Raw genomic sequence first — 20718 nt, forward strand, 5'->3', positions numbered from 1 at the left:
CAGGATATTTTAGAGGCTTCTAGGAAGCTTACCACTAGATAATGCTACAATCAGAAATAGACTAGATTTTCTGCTTGGTGCACCATTCATCACAAGGAGCCTCAATCTTCCTCCTTGTCTTCAGTTTTGGATTACCTGTTCCACTTATCACAATCAGGCCTCAAATTCACATCCATTTGAGTCCATCTCAGTGCAATTGCTACTTTTCATCAGCCTAATCGAAGGAAACCCCTTTCTGCTCATCCTGTGGTTTCCAGATTTATGAAAGGACTTTTCAGTGTCAAACCACTCCCAGTGGTTTGGGAATCTCAACGTTGTTCTTACTCAATTGATGAAGCCTCTTTTTGAACCAATGGATTTGGCTCATCTTAAATATCTCACTTGGAAAGTAGTTTTTCTCATTTCTCTTACGTCGCTTTAGTAGCGGACCCACCTTTCACAGAATTCCATCATGACAAGGTGGTCCTCCATACTCATCCTAAATTCTTACCTAAAGTGGTTTCAGAATTTCATCACAACCAATCACAATTGTACTTCCAGTGTTTTTTTCAAAAGCTTCATTCTCAACCTGGAGAAACAGCTCTTCATACTCTGGACTGTAAGCATGCTTTGGCTTTCTACTTGCAATGCACTCAACCATATAGATCTTCTCAAATTTTTGTCTCCTTTGATCCAAACAAGTTGGGACATCTGATTTCCAAGCGCACCATCTCCAACAAGTTAGCGGTTTGCATCTCTTTCTGCTATGCTCAGGCTGGACTGCATCTACAGAGTCGAGTCACAGCCACAAAGTCAGAGCCACGATGGCATCAGTAGCTTTCCTTAGATCTACTCCTATTGAGGAAATCTGTAAAGCTGCCACTTGGTCCTCGGTTCATACCTTCACCTTTCATTATTGTCTGGATGCTTTTTCCAAATGGGATGGCCATTTTGGTCAGGCAGTGTTAAAAAATTTATTCTTCTAAATTGCCAATACTCCCACCATCCCATTCTGGTTAGCGTGGAGGTCATCCACATGTTGAGAATAGGCTGCCTGCTTGTCCTACGATAAGGCACAGTTACTTACTGTAACAGGTGTTATCCAGGGACAGCAGGCAGATATTCTCACAACCCACCCTCCTCCCCTGGTTGGCTTCTCTGCTAGCTCTCTGAACTGAGGAGCCGCGCTCCTTGTACTGGACGGGAAGGCACTCGTGCATGCGCGGTGTGGCAGTTGCAAACTTTCTAAAAGTTCTACAAGCAAGTCTGCTTGCGAAGCTGTCCGCATCCAGGCACCGTGGATAATATCACCCACATGTTGAGAATAGCTGCCTGCTGTCCCTGGATAACACCTGTTATGTAAGTAACTGTGCTTTCAAGGTACATTAGATAGATTGTGAGCCAACTGGGACAGATGGGGGGAAAAATGCTCAAGTGCCTGAATAAATTCATGTAAACCATTCTGAGCTCCCCTAGACCAGTATAGAAAATAGAATAAATAAAATAAATAAAGCGATAAAGCTCATAATTGGCAATTAGCAGAGCCAATTAGACCAATTATTCAATTAAGTTATATGCATATATCAACTAAGCACATTGATGTATGCGCATAACTTTAGGTGGCATATATAGAATTTGGGGGTAACGTCCTACAACTAGGCACGAGCATTTACACCAGCCATTTAACTATAGTATGCAACCATCCCAGCACCTAAGTAATCTATACAGAATTTTCCCCAATATGTTTATTCCTTCTGTTTATTAGATGAAACTGGTGTCTAAGGGCTCTAGCTTCTATATATCCAAGAAATCCTTGATTTAGCAATTATGTTTTTATTTGTTTCAATTCAGCTTTGACATTTCTGCATTCCTTGGTACATTCTGTTTTTCTAAAGACATCATACATAGTAGGGAGATAACTCTACAAGTCACTGAAAGTTAGAGGCTAGAATACTGCACGCTAAGCACAAATTCTCTCTCACAATTATGTGCATACTTCTCATTACAGAATATTGTTGTATATTGCCATTTACATGCTAGCATATAGGTATAGCTACAATGTAAATAACCTTAGTGCATAAATTCTGGGGACACCCCTGACCTTACACTGTAAAGTATTCCTACTTTTCCAATGAATCCTAATAATATTAATTGGCCCACCTAAAAGTTATTTATCTTAGCTATGGGGATAACAATGGCCCCATCAGTTGCCAATCTTTTTATGGCAGAGTTTGAAACCAAATGGATTTATTCATCTCAATACTATTTAGTAGTGCTGCCCGATTCAAATTGGTTCGATTCACTTCGGGTGAATCGATTCAAATCGATTTAAATTTAAAAAAAACCAAACAAAAAAAAAACGGCTTCCTGATTCGGACCCTCCCCCTTCGCCTCCTAAAGCAGGAGCGGCAGCGCTGCTCTTGCTGGCCAGCCTCTGCATCTGCTTTAGAGGGCAGGAGGGAGAGTCAGTCGGGAAGTGCTGCTGTCGGCTTCCCCCGAAGGACTTCACTTCACTTTGCATCGCATCCCCCCTCCCCCGGAAGGCCTCCATGTTCCTCTGGCCTCCCCGCAGCGTTTACCTTATAGCTGCAGCGAAGATCGTGGTTACAGCGTCTTTACTAAGTGCTTTCAGCCGTTTCCTCTGCCACTATCCTGCCTCTGACGTCAGAGAGGTGGGAACGCAGCAGAGGAAACAGCTATAAGGTAAACGCTGAGGGGAGGCCAGAGGGAACACAGAGGCCTTCCCGGAGGGAAGGGGGCAGTCCTTCAGGAGGTGGGACAGGCCTTGGGGGTTGCAGACCTTTAAGGGGGGGGACAGGCCAGGGATGGTGGCACAGGCCTTCAGGGGGGAGAGGTCTTCAAAGGGGGGACAAGCCAGGGATGGTGGCATAGGCCTTCAGGGGGGACAGGCAGGCCTTCAGGGATGAGGGTACAGGCCATCAGGGGGGAGGTGCAGATCTTCAGGGCAGGGGGGCCCTGGTGTAGAAGTGCATGGAGGGAAGGAAGGGAGGTTCAAAGAGACGTGCATATGCTGGACTGGTGGGGAAGAAATAATGGGTCTAAAAATAGAGGAGAAGGAGAGAGATGATGGACAATGGGATTTAGGGAGGGAAGGAACAGAAAGGGAGAGAAGTTGGACACAAGGGATGGTGTAGAGGGGGGATAGAGATACTGGATAGGAGGGTAGATGGGAAAAGAAAGGGAGAGATGGTGGACCCTGGGGTGGTGGGGAAGGAAGGAGAGATGCTGGATGAAAGGGTAGTTAAGAAAAGGTGGATCTGTGGATGGAGACAAAAAAAAAAAAAAAAGAAAGATGCCAGACCTCCGGGAGAGGGAAGGGAAACGGAAGGGGAGAACAGAGATGGCAAATGGATGGTTAGAAAGAAGAAAGAAGGAGACCCTGGCAAGCAAGTTATCAGAAGATAACCAGAGCCTGGGACCAACAAGATTTGAATAATGACCAGACAACAAAAGGTAGAAAAAGCACAGTTGCTTACCGTAACAGGTGTTATCCAGAGATAGCAGGCAGATATTCTCAACATGTGGGTGATGTCACCGACGGAGCCTCCTAGCGGACGTTTTCGCAAGCAAACTTACTTAAGAACATAAGAAGTTGCCTCCGCTGGGTCAGACCCGAGGTCCATCGTGCCCAGCAGTCCGCACCCGCGGCGGCCCATCAGGCCCATGACCTGTAATGTGATCCTTCTCTAATCCCTTTTATCCTTCTATCCATACTCTGTCTAAAACCTATCTCTACCTCTATCTGTATCCTTCAATCCCCCTATCGTTCAGGAATTTATCCAATCCTTCCTTGAACCCCCGTAGTGTACTCTGTCCTATCACAACCTCCGGAAGCGCATTCTAGGTGTCCACCACCCTCTGTATAAAAAAGAACTTCCTAGCATTGGTTCTAAAATTGTCCCCTTTCAGCTTCTCTGAGTGCCCCCTTGTGCTTGTGGTTCCCAATAATCTGAAGAATCTGTCCCTTTCCACCCTCTCTATGCCCTTCATGGTCTCTATCATGTCTCCTCTGAGCTTCCTCTTTTCAAGGGAGAAGAGCCCCAGCCTTCCCAACCTGTCTGCGTATGAAAGGTTTTCCATACCTTTTATCATTTTCGTCGCTCTTCTCTGGACCCTTTCAAGTATCGCCATGTCCTTCTTGAGGTATGGTGACCAATACTGGACACAGTATTCCAGATGCGGGCGAACCATTGCACGATACAGAGGCATGATGACTTCCTTCGTCCTGGTTGTAATGCCCTTCTTAATAATACCCAACATTCTGTTTGCTTTCTTGGAGGCTGCTGCACATTGTGCCGTTGGTTTCATTGTAGTATCTACCAGCACACCCAAGTCTTTTTCAAGGTTACTATCCACTAGCACTGATCCCCCCATTTTGTAGTTGAACATCGGGGTTTTTTTTCCCTAAATGCATGACCTTGCATTTCTCTATATTAAAGCGCATTTGCCATTTGCTTGCCCACTCTTCCAGTTTGTTTAGGTCCCTTTGTAGGTCTTCACATTCTTCCGTGGTTCTAACCCTGCTGCAGAGTTTGGTGTCATCCGCAAATTTTATAACTTCACACTTCATCCCCGCTTCTAGGTCGTTTATGAATACATTGAACAGCAGCGGTCCGAGCACCGACCCCTGGGGAACACCGCTCGTGACCTTCAAGCTTACGATTGGCCCGTGCATGCGCGTGCCCCTCCCGCCCGACCTAGGGCATGCATCTCCTCAGCGTGGCCTCAGTTCAGATAGCTAGCAAAGAAGCCAACCACGGGGAGGTGGGTGGGTTGTGAGAATATCTGCCTGCTGTCCCTGGATAAACACCTGATACGGTAAGTAACTGTGCTTTATCTCAGGACAAGCAGGCAGCATATTCTCAACATGTGGGAGACCTCCAAGCTAACTAGAATAGGATGGTGGGAGAATTGGCAAATTATGAGAATAGATGTTGCAACACGGACTGGCCAACGTGGCCGTCACGCCTGGAGAAAGCATCCAGACAGTAGCGAGAGGTGAATGCATGAACCGAGGATCAAGTGGCAGCCTTACAGATTTCCTCAATGGGAGTTGAGCGGAGGAAAGCAACAGATGCCGCCATCGCTCTAACTTTGTGGCCTGTGACTTGACCTGGTAGGGAGAGACAAGCCTGAGCGTAACAGAAAGAAATACAAGCGGCCAACCAGTTAGAAATGGTCCGTTTAGAGACAGAGCGACCCAAGCGATTAGGATCGAAAAAGAGAGGAACAGCTGGGGAGCCGAACGGTGAGGAGCGGTGTGCTTCAAGTAGAAGGCCAGCGCAAGCTTACAAATCAACAGAATGCAGAGCCACTTCTCCAGGGTGAGAATGGGGCTTTGGGAAAAACACAGGAAAAAAACAATGGATTGGTTGATGTGAAACTCAGAAACAACCTTAGGCAAGAACTTAGGATGGGTACGGAGAACCACCTCATCATGATGGAAGACAGTGAAAGGCGGGTCCGCTACCAAGGTTTGAAGCTCACTGACCCGACAGGTAGAAGTGAGAGCGATAAGAAACACAACCTTCCAAGTAAGATACTTCAAGTGAGCCCACGCTAGTGGCTCGAACAGGGGTTTCATCAAACGAATAAGGACCACGTTAAGATCCCAAACCACAGGAGGTTTAAAGGGTGGATTAATGTGGAAAAGGCCTTTCATGAAGCGGGAAACCACAAGATGAACAGAGATAGGCCTCCCGTCAATCGGCTGATGAAAAGCAGTAATGGCACTAAGGACCGAAGAGGACTCGAGTCCAGCGCCAGACTAGTGTAAAAGATAATCCAGGACAGCAGACAAGGAGGCAGAGATCGGCTCCAGCTGCCGAGTACCACACCAGGAAGAAAAGCGGGTCCACTTCTGAAGGTAACATTGGTGAGTGGACTCCTTCCGAGACGCATCCAGGACATCCAGCACAGGCTGGGAGAACTGAAACAAGGACATTAAGTCCCGAGGAACCAAGCCGTTAAGTGCAGAGACTGTAGGTTGGGATGAAGAAGAGAACCTTGACTCTGCGTAAGCAGAGAAGGAAAAACAGGCAGAAGAAGGGGCTCCCTGGAACTGAGTTATAACAGAAGGGAGAACCACGGTTGATGGGGCCACCAATGAGCTATCAGAATCATGGTGGCATGTGTGGATTTGAGCCTGACGAAAGTCTTCAGAATCAGAGGGAATGGAGGGAACGCATACAGAAACAGGTTCGTCCAATCCAGAAGAAAACCATCCGTCTCGAGCCTGAGAGGAGTGTAAACCCTGGAGCAGAAGGGGGCAACTTGTGATTGATGGGGGGGGATGTGAACAGATCGACATCCGGAGTCCCCCAACGAGCAAACACCCGACGCAGAATCAAGGAATGGATGGACCACTCGTGAGGTTGCAGAAGACTTCTCAACTTGTCCGCCAGACAATTGTGCCGGCCCTGAATGTAGACTGCCTGAAGGAATATGTTGTGGTGGATGGCCCATTCCCAGAGCCGCATCACCTCTTGGCACAGGGACAGGGACCCTATGCCCCCCTGTTTGTTGATATAATACATGGTGACGTGAAGCAGGTGACAAAAAGCCTTCAGGGCGAGGAAAATCGCTCGAAGTTCCAGTAGATTGATGTGAGAAAGGTGGTCGGCACTGGACCAAAGACCCTGAGTGCGAAGACCTTCCAGATGAGCCCCCCAAGCATAGGTTGACGAGTCCATCGTGAGGACCTTCTGCAGAGGAGGAGCATGAAACAGAAAACCTCTGGAAAGATTGGAAGAGAGCATCCACCAATGGAGAGACTGCTTCAACAAAGGAGTCATAACAATGAGTCGAGAGACAGGATCCCGATCCTGGTTCCATTGGGAAGCTAGAGTCCATTGAGGAATACGGAGGTGAAGTCTGGCAAAAGGAGTCACGTGAACTGTAGAGGCCATGTGACACAGGAAAACCATCAGGAGTCAAGCCGGGGCCGAGGACAGATGGGCTACCCTCTGGCATAAATGAACAAGGGCATCTTGACGAGGCCGAGGCAAGAAGGAGCGGAGACGAACTGTGTCCAGGATCGCTCCAATGAACTCTAGAGACTGGGACGGACAGAGGTGGGAGTTGGGGAAGTTCACTTCGAAGCTGAGACTTTGAAGGAGCAAGATGGTCTGATTCGTCGCTCGCAGAACTTCAAGGCGTGAGGACGCTTTGATCAACCAGTCGTCGAGGTAGGGAAACAGCCGCAGGCAGTGGAGACGCAGGGCTGCAGCTACCACAACTAGACATTTCGTGAAAACCCTCGGAGAGGCCGCCAGGCCGAAGGGAAGAACATGATATTGGAGATGGAGATCCCCCCACCCGGAATCTCAGATACCGGCGAGAGGCCGGGTGTACTGGAATGTGCGTGTATGCCTCCTTGAGGTCCAGGGAGCACAGTCAGTCCCCCTCATTCAAGAGGGGGTACAAGGTAGAAGGGTGAGCATTCTGAACCATTCCCTGACCAGAAACTTGTTCAGAGCACGGAGGTCCAGGATCGGATGCAGATCCCCGTCTTCTTGGGTATCAGAAAGTACCGGGAATAAAATCCCGTATTCCACTGGTTCGGAGGAACCTCCTTGACCGCCCGAAGGCGAAGAAGGGCCCGAGCTTCCCGCAGAAGGAGAGGCAGCTGAGACCGGGCCGAAGGAAACTCTTGGAGGAAGATCAGGGGTACGTGACTGAAGTGAATACCCCTCCCGGATGATGGAAAGCACCCAACTGTCGGTGGTAAGACTTTCCCACTGGGTGTAGAAAAAAAAAAAAAATAATAATAATAAACTTTATTCTTTTATATCGCCATAACCAATGATGGAGACGCCCCCCTGATAGGGAGGGGAGAAGTCTCCAGAATGAAGGGAGCCCAAAGGCTCATACCGGAATTGTCAAAAAGATGGAGCCTAGGCCTTAGCTTGCCGTTGCTGTAGTTGTTGCGGCCGCTTCGAAGGAGGCCGAGAGAACGCAGTAGATTTCTGCGGATACCTCCGGAGAGGGATTTTGTATTGCCGAGCCGGAGGGGTCTTCGGCTTAAGTCTCACCAGAGAGGCAAAGGACCATTCGTGTTCCGAGAGGTGCTTGGTGGCCGCCTCTATGGAATTGTCAAACAGCTCATTACCCACGCAAGGGAGATTGGCTAGACGATCCTGGAGATTGGGATCCATATCCACAATCCTGAGCCAAGCGAGGCGATGCATGGCAATCGCAAAAGCCGTGACCCTCGAGGACAACTCGAAGGGATCATAGGCTGCCTGAAACATAGAGAGGTGGAGCTGGGAGAGAGTCTCCTTGAGACGAAACTCCTGATGACGAGAATCCAGCATGTCCGCCCGGAACAAGTGGAGGGCTTTTGCACAGAACTGGAGATAGGACGTGAAGATAAAGTTATAGTTGAGGACACGATTCGCCATCATTGAGTTTTGATAAAGACGGCGACCAAACTTGTCCATCGTACGGCCCTCCCGGCCCAGCGGGACGGCTGTGTATACCTTCGAGGGGTTGGATTTCTTCAAGGAAGATTCAACCACCAAGGATTGGTGAGAAAGCTAAGAACTTTCGAACCCCCTGACCAGGATCGTCTGGTAACGAGACTCCAATTTAGAGGGAATAGCCGGGACCGCATAAGGGTTCTCCAGGTTCCGGAGAAATGTTTGCCAGAGAACCTGGTGTAACGGCAAGCGCAGCACCTCACGGGGTTGATGAGCAACACCCATTTCCACCAGGAATTCCTGGGTATAACGGGACTCAAACTGAAGGTCCAGGTTCAAGACCCTGCCCATGTCGGAAATGAAATGAGTGAAGGAGGAGTTTCAAGAAGACTCATCCTCTTGAGGAGACCCCGAGCGAGATCTGGGGGCAGCAGAGAAAGAGGGAGAAATTTCCCTCGAATAGCATGCCGAAGCCTCGGAATCCCGCAAATGGGAAATTGAGGAGGCTCAACTAAAGCGCTTCGGGGCGTCGAGGAATGACCCCACATAAGGTGGGTCGAGGAGGACCCCGGAGTCCGAGGGACCATCTTGTGGTGCCCCGGAGAAGACGGGGCAAAGGAAAATTCCTCCACTGGTTTGAGGCGGTATCTGAGGCGTTCCCCACAGAGAGAAGATGTGATGAAGGGGCGTGGAATGGAGAGTCCATTCGTGAGGCTGTAGAAGACGACTCAAGTTGTCTGCCAAGGCATTGTCCGCCCTTTGAATGTAGACAGCTTTGAGGAAGGTGTTGTGGCGAATTGCACAATCCCAAACTTTCAGAGCTTCCTGACAGAGGGAGGCAGATCCCGTGCCTCCCTGCTTGTTGACATAATACATGGCGACTTGATTGTCTGTGCAAATGAAGACTACACGGTCGCGAAGTAGATGCTGAAAAGCATTGAGAGCATGGAAAATCACCCTGAGTTCCAGCAGATTGATGTGGCACTGACGATCCGAACTGGTCCAATAACCTTGAGTACGGAGACCATCTAGATGAGCCCCCCAAGCGTAAGTCGAAGAATCTGTCGTGAGAACCTTCTGATGGGGGTGTGTGTGAAAAAGTAAGCCTCTGGATAGATTGGAAGAGAGCATCCACCAGCTAAGAGACTGTATCAGAGCAGGAGTGACCTGGATGTGATGAGGGTCGGAAACTTGCGTCCATTGAGTTGCCAGGGTCTACTGAGGAATTCTGAGGTGAAGTCTGGCAAAAGAAGACACATGTACTGTGGAAGCCATATGACCCAGAAGAACCATCATGTGTCTCACCGAGATGGACGGGCGAGAGGAGACTGAGTGACAAAGATGGAGAAGAGTCTCCAGACGTTGTTGAGGAAGGAATGCTCCGAGTTGGACAGTATCCAGAACAGCTCCGATGAAGGGAAGAGCCTAAGAAGGGTGGAGATGGGACTTTGGAAAGTTGATTTCGAATCCCAGACTCTGCAGGAACCAGATAGTTTGCTGGGTCGATAGGATGACTTCCTGAGACGTGGAATCCTTGATGAGCCAGTCGTCCAGGTAGGGAAACACCTGAAGACCAGGTTCCCGAGCGCTGCGGCCACCACTACCAGGCACTTGGTGAAGACTCTGGGTGACGAGGCCATGCCGAAGGGGAGCACTCTGTACTGATAATGTAGATTCCCCACCTGAAATCTGAGGTATTGGTGGGAGGCCGGATGGATAGGAATGTGAGTGTAGGCCTCCTTGAGATCCAGTCGTTCTGCTCGAGGAGGGGAGACGCCAGGGTCAACATGCAAAATTTTTCTTTGACTAGGAACTTGAGCACCCTGAGATCCAAAATAGGTCACAGATCGCCCGTCTTTTTCGGAACAAGGAAGTACCGGGAGTAAAATCCCTTGTTCTGCTGAGCCAAAGGAACTGGCTCGATAGCTCAGAGCTGAAGCAAAGCTTGAGCTTCCTGAAGAAGAAGGGCGGTCTGGGCAGAGGAGGAAGGATACTCTCTTGGAAGATATTCCAGAGGAACTTGTTGGAAATGAAGAGAGTATCCCTCCCTGACGATGGATAAGGACCCAGAGGTCGGTGGTAATAGTCGTCCATCGGTGGTAAAAATGATGGAGACGACCTCTGATAGGGGGAAAAAACGGGAAAGGGCAGAATGACTGATGTTATACTTTCTAGGAGACAGTCAAAAAGGCTGAGGAGCCTTGGGTACAGCAGGTGGCTGAGGCTTCTGCTGCTTCTGAGGATGTTGCCTCTTGACAGGCTGACGAATGGCAGGAGCCTGTTCCAGTGGAAAATGCCATTGGTAAATCAGAGGCGGGCGTGAAGGACGAGGAGGAGTTGGCTTTGGCTTAGGACGGAGAATAGACTTCTCATGGTCCGAAAGCTCTATGGACTCAAAAAAGGTCAGTGCCAGCGCAAGGGACATTAGCCTCTATGGACTCAAAGAGGTCAGTGCCAGCGCAAGGGACATTAGCCAGCCGGTCCTGCAGATTCGGGTCCATATCGATGGTGTAGAGCCACGCCAGGCGTCGCATGGCCACCGAGCAAGCAGTAGCCCGATCAGACAGCTCAAAGGCATCATATGAGGACTGAAGAAGTTGCAGTTGAAGTTGGGACAATGATGCCAGGACTTCCTGGTACTCAAAATGTGCTCACGAATCCAAGTAGGGCATAAATTTGGGAAGGATGGACAGAAAAATCTCAAAATAGGTAATGAAGTGAAAGTTGTAGTTGAGGACTCTGGAAGTCATCATAGAGTTCTGGTAAATGCGACGACCAAATCTATCCATCATTTTGCCCTCCCTGCCCGGAGGGACAGTGGCATATACTTGAGAAGGGTGAGAATGTTTCAACGAACATTCCACCAGAAGGGATTGATGGGACAATTGAGCACTGTCGAACCCCTTGTGATGGACAGTCCGGTATCTGGAATCCAATTTCCCCGGAACAGATGGAATGGAATAGGGAGTTTTCAGACAGCAGACAAAGGTTATGAAGAGGAAGCTTGAGAGATTCAGCAGGAGGTTGAGGGAGATGCATGGTCTCGAGATACTCCTTGGAAAATTTGGACCCAGTGTCCAGTTGAATGGCCAAATCAGCTGCCATCTGACGTAGAAAAGAAGAAAATGACAGCTGATCTGCCAAAGCCTGGCCTCGAGAGGGACTCGAGGACATCGAGGCAGCTTGATTCAATGAAGACTGGGATCTAGATGGAGAAAAAGACCCACCGTGTCCTCAAGATCCGGACTGGAAGGGTTGCAGTAGACGGTGGAGAATACTGAAGAAAGGCTGCTTTTGATGGGGCGAGGCATGTCTGGATGAGTGCTTCGAAGAATGTCTCGATCGATGATGCGAGCTGTGCCTCGAAGTCGGCCTTGACCTTCGAGGCGAGTGTGTCTCCACCGAGGCCCCCAGAGAATGGATGGGGCTGGAGGCTGTGGATCGAAGCAGAAGTGGTTGGTTGGAAGAACCACGAGGCACTCGCAAAGAGCCAGCTCCCTGCAACGAGTGTATAGGTTCCAATGGAGGCACTCTACTCCTTGCATCGAGTGTATCGGTTCCAATGGCGGCATGGGCAAAGACTCTGCTCCCTGCGATGCATGCATCGATGCCAGACCAGACACTCGCAGAGACTCTGCTCCCTGTAGAGAGTGTGCGTACGACTGAGGCACAGGAGGCAGCTCAACCTCGCAGGAGACCTCCGCATGCCTAGGCTGGATTTGAGAGAGAAGCTTCGGCCCCATTGTGGTAAAGAGCTGAATGAATTGCTTTTCCAGTAAGGTCTGGAACAAAGCCGGCAAAGATGGATCCGCGTCTCCAACGGGACCACCTGCACGGGCTTCGTGCTTCCTCGAGGCAATGTGAGAGTGCTTGGACTTAGAAGCCTTGGGTATTTTAAGCACTATCGGGGGAATGGGCTGCTGCGCTATCTGACCTGAAGAGATAGAGGAAGGCACCGCAGCCTGCGTCGAAGGCAGAGCTGGTACAAACGAGGCAGGTTTGATGAGGCTCAGAGCAGCAGGTGTGGGGAGCCTGTAGAGCCTCGGATGAAGTCGATGGTGAAGTACCCTTCGATGACGAAAGCTCCATCGAAGACTCCATGCTGTAAAGCTGCTCCCACAAGATGCAACGATGCTTGAAAGCACAGGCTGTAAGTGTTGAGCAAGGCCGGCACGATTTCGGTAGATGTTGAGGCCCAAGACACTGAAGACAGTATCGATGAAGGTCCATCAGAGAAATCGCGCGCTGGCACTTGGAACACTTTTTAAAACCGGTAGCAGGCCGGGACATAGGCTGAAAAAGCTCCGCCGCAAGATCGAAGCCGCGGGGCTGCAGCCACATGGCCTGCCCGGTCGAACGGATGGAAGAAATTTTTTTTTTTAAACAAGAAAGGTACGACGAAAATCAGCGATTAAGAGAAAAATAACCCAAAACCGCGGACGTTAGAAGGCACAAATGAAAATACTTCATGCAGAGAGTCAAAGACGGACTTCTCGGCTCCGCGGAAAAGTAAGAACTGAGGAAACGCGCCCTGCGTTGGGCGGGAAGGCACTCGCGCATGCGCGATGTGGGCGACTCGAAACTTCGAGTTTCTTCGAGCAAGACTGCTTGTGAGGCGTCCGCATCGGGGCTCCGTTGGATCACGTCACCCATTAGTGAGAATACCTGCCTACTTGTCCTGGGATAAGACCGCAGTCTTTAGAAGGGGGCAAACCTCGGCAAAGTAGCAGGCGAGAAGCGGGTCCCTGTCAAGGGCCCCCGGAAAGTCACAGGCCCCGATTCCGAAACTAAGAATTGCTCGAGCGAATCATGCGAGTCTTGCGGGCACGGCCCCGAGACATAAGAGAAGGATGCTCAGGTTGGTCAGACCGGGGCTGGGTCGAGACTGAGGTCAGAGACGTCGAAGTCGGGACCAGTTGGCTCACCACCAAGGAAAGCTGCGATGCAAGGATAGCCTTAAGCATGTCCTCGAACATAGGCACTGAGACCAAAGGATGTTGGGTCACAGGTGCAGCAATGCGCTCCTTCGGGGGCGACCTCGAGGAAGAGTATTCCCTACGCGAGGAGGCACGCTTAGAATGAGGTCTCGAAGATGCTGATGAGGCAGCACTTGCATGAGACTCAGAGGTAGGCTTCTTTGCCGGCACATCTGAGGAGGAAAGAGGAGACTTACCCGAGGCCGGAGTAGCAGGAGGAGCTGAGCTCAGAGCCTTGGAGGTCGAGGGGGACTTCGAGGCCGAGGCACCCAACACAGTGCCGAGGCTGAGCTCGAGACCTATTCCTCAGGATCCATTGGGCCAAAAAGTTGAAGAATCTTGGCCACCCTCCGAAGAGCCCGTGGATGCAATGTTGCGCAATGCGGACACGACTCAGCACGGTGCTCCGAACCCAGGCACTCCACACACCAACGATGAGGATCAGTAATGGAGATAACCCGGTTGCACTTAGTGCAGTTCTTGAATCCGGTGTGAGGCCGGGACATAAGAAAAAACACGGCCGCAGCCCCGCAAGGCCAAGCTCCAGAGCAAGACCGGAGAACCGGTCAAAAAGACACGAAAGAAAATAAGAAAAAACAAAGGCGCGACCACAGCGACTCAAATGAAAAGAACAAAGAAAGCCGCGGTGCAAGAGGGACAATGAGATCACACGCAGCAAGGGAGCAGTGCTTCTGGTTCCGCAGAAAACACAGAACTGAGGCCACGCTGAGGAGACGCATGCCCTAGGTCGGGTGGGAGAGGTGCACGGGCGAATCGCAAGCTTGAATGTCTTCAAGCAAGTTTGCTTGCGAAAACGTCCACTAGGGGGCTCCGTCAGTGACATCACCCACCTGTTGAGAATATGCTGCCTGCTTGTCCTGGGATAAACTAATTTTATTTTCCATTTTGTGATTACAAAATGTCAGATTTGAAATGTGTATCCTGCCAGAGCTGGTGTTAGACCGCAAACATGAGCTAGGATTTAAGAGAGAGAAGAAAAGATTTTTTTTGTTTATTTTGTTTACACCACAGCGCCAGTGTGATTAGGAGAAGGCAAAGGGAGTGAAGAGGCTATAAAATAAACCCACCAGGATGTTTGAAAAAAACACCCAATTGGGCAGAAAAATCGAATCAAATCAAAAAACCAATTCAGTAGGCTGAATTTGAATCAAAAAAATTTTTCCTGAATCGGGCAGCACTACTATTCAGAGGTAGTTATGTGGACCAGATATCAATATTTTCTTTATATGGAAAAATACAGAAGAAAAAACTTGAAGAATTTATTGGATATCTTAATAAACTGTCATTTTAAAGTAAAATTTACTCACGTTTGTGATAAAGAATAAATATCATTCTGGATGTTTTGGTTAGGAAACAAGATACGAATATAACAAAAGTATATAAAGACTACGGATAAAAACTCGATGATACATTACTCTAGTTTCCATCGTATACCATTAAAAAATGGATTACCCTTCTCCCAATTTTTACACCTAAGACGTATCTGTTCATCTAATGATGAATATAAAATACAGGCCAAAGAACTTAAAGTTAAATATGAGAAAAGGGGATATACACTGAGTATTATAAAATCTGCTTACAAAAGAGCTTTATTTAATGATAGGAATTGGTTGTTGAATTCAAATATGGATGTTATTGAACAAGATGAATGTACAGCTGGTGTACAGTACAGACATTAAGAAAATATTGGAATATGCTGAATATAGGGGGTACTTTCAAAGATAAACCACTTAGGATAGTGTACAACAGAAATAAATCTAAAAGAGCTACTATGGTCATCAATGCTTCTGGAAGAGATTGTGTTATTGTCAAAAGAAGAAACAGGCCATAGTAGTTGCAGTAGCTATCAGATGTGCAGCCAGATGGAATGTACTAACATTTCTGTGAATTCAGGAGACAATTTACACATAATTTCATTCATATTATGCCCTCCTTTTTTTATATATTGTATATTGCAATTTACACATAAATTTCTCACTTGTACCGCAAGTTTAATACATTGCTAAGCTTTAATTTTTAATAAGCCCATCCAATCACCAACTCTGTTCAAGTTTTTAATTTTCAATTTTAGTTTTAAGTTGGCTATCAGCGATTTTGCATTTTTATACAGACATTGCAGTTATAATCAAGTGCCTCTTGCGTGATGAAGCAACTAAAGTAAGATCTTTTTTGAAGGACTCTTCACACTTTCTACGAGTACTGTACCAAATCAATATTCCAGCAGAAGATTTGTGGCTAGTTACGTTGGATGTGACCTCACTCTACACTCAGATCCCACAACCCAAAGCACTGGAGATAATACATCAGGTATTATTGAGACCTACTCCCCAACGGATATCTACCGAATTCTTGACCCAGCTTGCTGAATGGGTGATAAAAAATTATTTCTTTTGAACATCAAGGGGTTTTCTATAAACCAACCCAAGGGGTGGCCATGGGAGCAACTCTGGCCCCCCTCTGTGGCTACAATTATATATGGCAAACCTGAAAGAGCAATCAATTTATGGTACATCACAATTTAGGAAGATATCCTTATGGACTAGATTTCTCAATATTTTTTTCTTCTGGTATGGGTCTCATGAAGAGTTGTTGGAATTTGTGTATTTGAATTCAGTAGATGAACAGATACAGCTTACCATCACTTGTCACCAAAATAAAATTGAATTTCTGGATTTATTGATTTCAATGGAATGGGGAGACATTTTTCACCTCTTTATACAGAAAACTATGCATGCAACACAATGTTGCACCTCACTAGTCACCACCCTTACAGGCTCAAATTTAATCTACTGATTAGCCAGTTTTTAAGGCCGAGGCAGGTCTGCTCTTCTATGGAAGAGTTTAAATATCAAGCCCAGTTGATGGAGCAATGGTTTTGTGAGTAGGGGTATCCCAAGAAGGCCATTAAGCAAGGATTCCTTCTTAGAGCAAGATATGCTCAGAGGGATCTTTTGCTTCAGGAGAAATACCAAAAAGGGTAGAGAGGAGGGTGAGATTAGGGATGAAAGGGAATTGGAGCGATGTATATGTATCTTGCCTTTTTCTCAAGCAGGAAAAAAATTGATTAAAATTATGAAAACACATTGGCATATATTGCGTCTTTACCCGCCTTTACAAACTTTTTCTATGATGGCATTTAATAGGGGGAATCACCCTGGGAAAAAAATTTGGGTTTCAGAAATTTAAGGAGGCAGACAATTGAGTTAATGGAGGGCAGATAGGAATTGTGGGGGTTCATAGTCAGTCACGCGCGAGACACCTACGCACCGACAATAGAGGGTAGACAATTCAGCGCAAGACACCAGTGCGCTGTGGGAAAACTTAGTTTTAAAGAGCTCCGAAGCGTGGTGTGAGTGGGGAACCCCCCCCCACGTTACTGCATAGTGTTCCCACTGCTGTTGGGGGGGGGTTGAGGGATTGGAACCCTCCATTAGAGAAAATGGAACTTTTTCCGATTTTTTTGGGAAAAGTTCCGTTTTCTCTATAATATAGGGGGGGTCCCCTTATATACTCAAAACAGAGCCCTATATGGAAAACAATGCATTACTCTGCAACACTGCAAGGCCTTAATCACATACACACATCATTCACACACCCATATGAAAGGAAATAAGAAGGAAAAAGAAAAGAAGTGGAGAAAAAGGCCTCAGTTCAGCTTCATTTAGCCAAAAAAACTCCACTCCATAGAAACTCTTACTGCATGAACACCAAAAAAAGTGTGATCTAAGAAAAAAGCAACTGTAGCAGCCTGCAGAGTGGTATCTAAAACAGCACGCCTCACAGAGATGAAAATCAAAGGTAGAACCCCGGAGCTCTTTAAAACTATGTTTTCCCGCGGCGCGCTGGTGTCTTGCGCTGAAATGTCAGCGCTCTATTGTCGGTGCACTGGTGTCTGGTGCGCGGTTGTCCCGTCACCATTGTGGGAAATGCCAGTGGTGTCAGTTGACTATTGTGGGGAGTAGATGGTTAGTTCCAGGTAAAAATGTAACTAAGATCTATGGCTGAAATGGATTGTACTAGCTATAATGTTGTATATGTCATAGTATGCCCCTGTGGTTTAGTCTACATTGGCCGCACGAGTAGACCGGTGAAGATCAGATTTAATGAACACAAGTCTAGGATTTCTACTCATAATATACAAGCACCAATAGTGGCCCATTGGGTTCACTATAACCATTTGTTGGATGATATTAGGTGGTGGAGCATATCAGAGGGGTGGGGGGGGGGGGGTGGTAATGTGGAGAGAGTGCTTAACTACAAAGAACGATGAATATATAAATTAAATACAGTCGAGCCAGAAAGGTTAAATCTTGAGGTGGAGTGGGCTACTTTAATTTGATAGCTCCTCCTGGGCGATGGGTGGGGTTTGTTAACAGCTGTAGTAGAGAGAAATTAATATTAATGAGCTGGGTGAATGCCACCACAGTTACTGAAATTGAAGCAAGTCAGGCGACGGCGGTGACTTTAGTAAGATATTTTTGTGTAACCTGGTATATAGGATTGAGGAGTGAAGGATTAGGTGGAGAAGTGAAATTGATAAGTTATTCTAATGTTTTCTGTCTAGGGGGGATCCTCGTAACAGCTTTGGCGAAACATGTCGGATCCAGCCCTCCCAAGTCATTAAATAAGATTAATGAAATGATTAATGATATTCTAATTACTCTTGAAAATTATAGGGAACAATTAATGTAAGCAGTAATTCTCTGGACAGGTTTAAAATAATTAAAAATTGATCTAAAATGGCCGGTGAGGATATTTATACACTTAAAGCTTCCTGCATGTAAAGTATTTTCTAAGGGCGGTGGAGTGGTGTTTGAGACCATGTAGAAATCTTATTTTAAAAACACAGTTAAAGAGAAAATTGGAAAAATTAGCCGTTTGGTTTGCAGTGGCAAAACTGGCAATTAACAATATTGGAATATGTTTGAGATCTGATCGCCAGATAAAGTTGGAAATTAGACTGACCATCTCTAATATTGGTCATACTAGTTACAGCATGTGTCTTCAACAAGAGACTTTACAGCTGGTTAATAGCATCTACTCATTGGCAGTCACCATTTTCTAAACGCTTCTCCAGTAAGTGCACATTGCTGCTCATATTGATGCTTATTATTAGGGTGAATTTTTAAATGAGATTTTCAGTTTTATTTTCTAACATGTGCTTTTAAGGTTTTGGAAGGGGGGGGCTCTTGTCTTATGTTGTGTTTTTAATTTCAGGATACACACTTTCTAGGACTGTATCTGTTTCATTATCAAAAGGTATTCCACAATAGTATTTATATATAATGTTCAGTTTCCTGAGTTATGCACATGACTTTTTTTTTTTTTGAGTCATGCACTTTTGGAGTAATTCCTTTTCTTCCCTTTTTGCTATGCAGTACTTTTATGCCACTATTGGGGGGGGGGGGGTTAACTTTAGTCATATTATGTATTCATGTCCTTACTTTTTAAATATGTTTTTCTTTCCAAATTTTTTTTCTCTTGTCTATTTTATGCTACTATCTAAATTTCTTTTGGGAGATTCTCTATACCAGTGTTTTTCAACCACTGTTCCGCGGCACACTAGTGTGCCGCGAGATGTTGCCTGGTGTGCCGTACGGTCAGGGCCGCCATCAGGGCAGTACCACCAGTCTAGGGAGAGGAGCGGTCCGCCCCACGTGGACAGGAGAGAGCTGGACGGGGGACCCGCGGAGTTCAATACATCTCGAGCCGCGAGGCTCGTCTTCTGTTCCTGCCTGCCCTGCTGCTCACATATAGCCGATCGCAAGCGTTCCCCGATGTCAGCGCTGACGTCGGAGGGAGGGCTTAAGCAAAGCCTGCCCTCCGACGTCAGCGCTGACGTCGGAGAATACTTCCGTTCGGCTATTTGTGTGCGGCAGGGCAGACAGGAAGCAGAAGACAAGCTTCGCGGCTTGAGCTTCGTTTTGCTGAGAAAGTTGCAAAGATGGGCTGGTAGGCAAACACAGAACACAAAAGGGGGGAGGGAGTGCGTTTTGGACACAAGGCATGAACTTGGGAGAGAGGAAGGGAGGGAAAGATGCTGAGGTGGGGAAGGGAATGGGTTTTTGGACACAGAAGGCATGGACTTGGGAGAGAGGAAGGGAGGGAAAGAGATGCTGAGGTGGGGGAGGGAATGCGTTTTTGGACACAGAAGAAATGGACTTGGGAGAGAGGAAGGGAGGGAAAGAGATGCTGAGGTGGGGGAGGGAATGAGTGTTTGGACACAGAAGGCATGGACTTTGGAGAGAGGAAGGGAGGGAAAGAGATGCTGAGGTGGGGGAGGGAATGAGTGTTTGGACACAGAAGGCATGGACTTTGGAGAGAGGAAGGGAGGGAAAGAGATGGTTGTGTACACGGGGAATAGAAGAAAGGAGAATTTTTGGTCATAGGGAGGGAGTGAGGTACAGATAGTGGCATACCAGGGTGGGGGGGAGGGGCGGTCTGGGTTTACGTCCCAAGGGGGTGCACAGCTGGCCACCCTCCAGTGTTGTCCCTAGGCCGGCAAACTGCGGCTCTTTAGCCACTTGAGTGCCACCGCCGCCAATGGTGTTGTTGGCGGTGGCAGCATTATAAAATACTTTCTTTGTGTTTATTTGATTCCTATTCAAGAGAATTACTTTATATATAGTCAATATAGGCACAGAGTTAAATTTTTTAACATTTTCTAATGGTGGTGTGCCTCGTGATTTTTTTCATGAAACAAGTGTGCCTTTGCCCAAAAAAGGTTGAAAAACACTGCTCTATACGCTATGTTTTACAACCATTGATGTCATGAGAGCGCCACCTGCTGAGTATGATATCTTTTAATACTCTTACTTCCTTACACTTTTTTCATCACATATAAAAATTAACACCTTGCATCAAATCTTTTAGCCGAATGATCTCTGGCTGTACATTCCTAGGTTTATTTGTTTTGCTGATATTTTAAAACCATCATTCTGTACTTAAATGTTATAATTGTATAATCTTTGACTGTATTTTATTGGATTTGTTTTGCTGATATTTTGCATGTGACCATGTTCTATTACTCTTTCCATTGTTCTATTGGATTTATTACAATGATTATTATAATTCATCCTTTAGATAATCGATCACACTCCTGAGCCAGGCTCAAACGGCGAAACACGGCCCATGTTGGGCCCACAACATTCAGTGAATATATGATAAAGACTTTTGTATTATAACTTCAATAAATATTTTCTTATTTTATTTATCCCTGGTTTATTTATCCCTGGTTGTACAGATCCATCTCCACTTGCACATCTTGCTCTTTTTAATATGAACCAGATTCCCACTAACTG

Source organism: Geotrypetes seraphini, chromosome 12, assembly GCF_902459505.1.
Source record: "Geotrypetes seraphini chromosome 12, aGeoSer1.1, whole genome shotgun sequence".
NCBI lineage: Eukaryota > Metazoa > Chordata > Amphibia > Gymnophiona > Dermophiidae > Geotrypetes > Geotrypetes seraphini.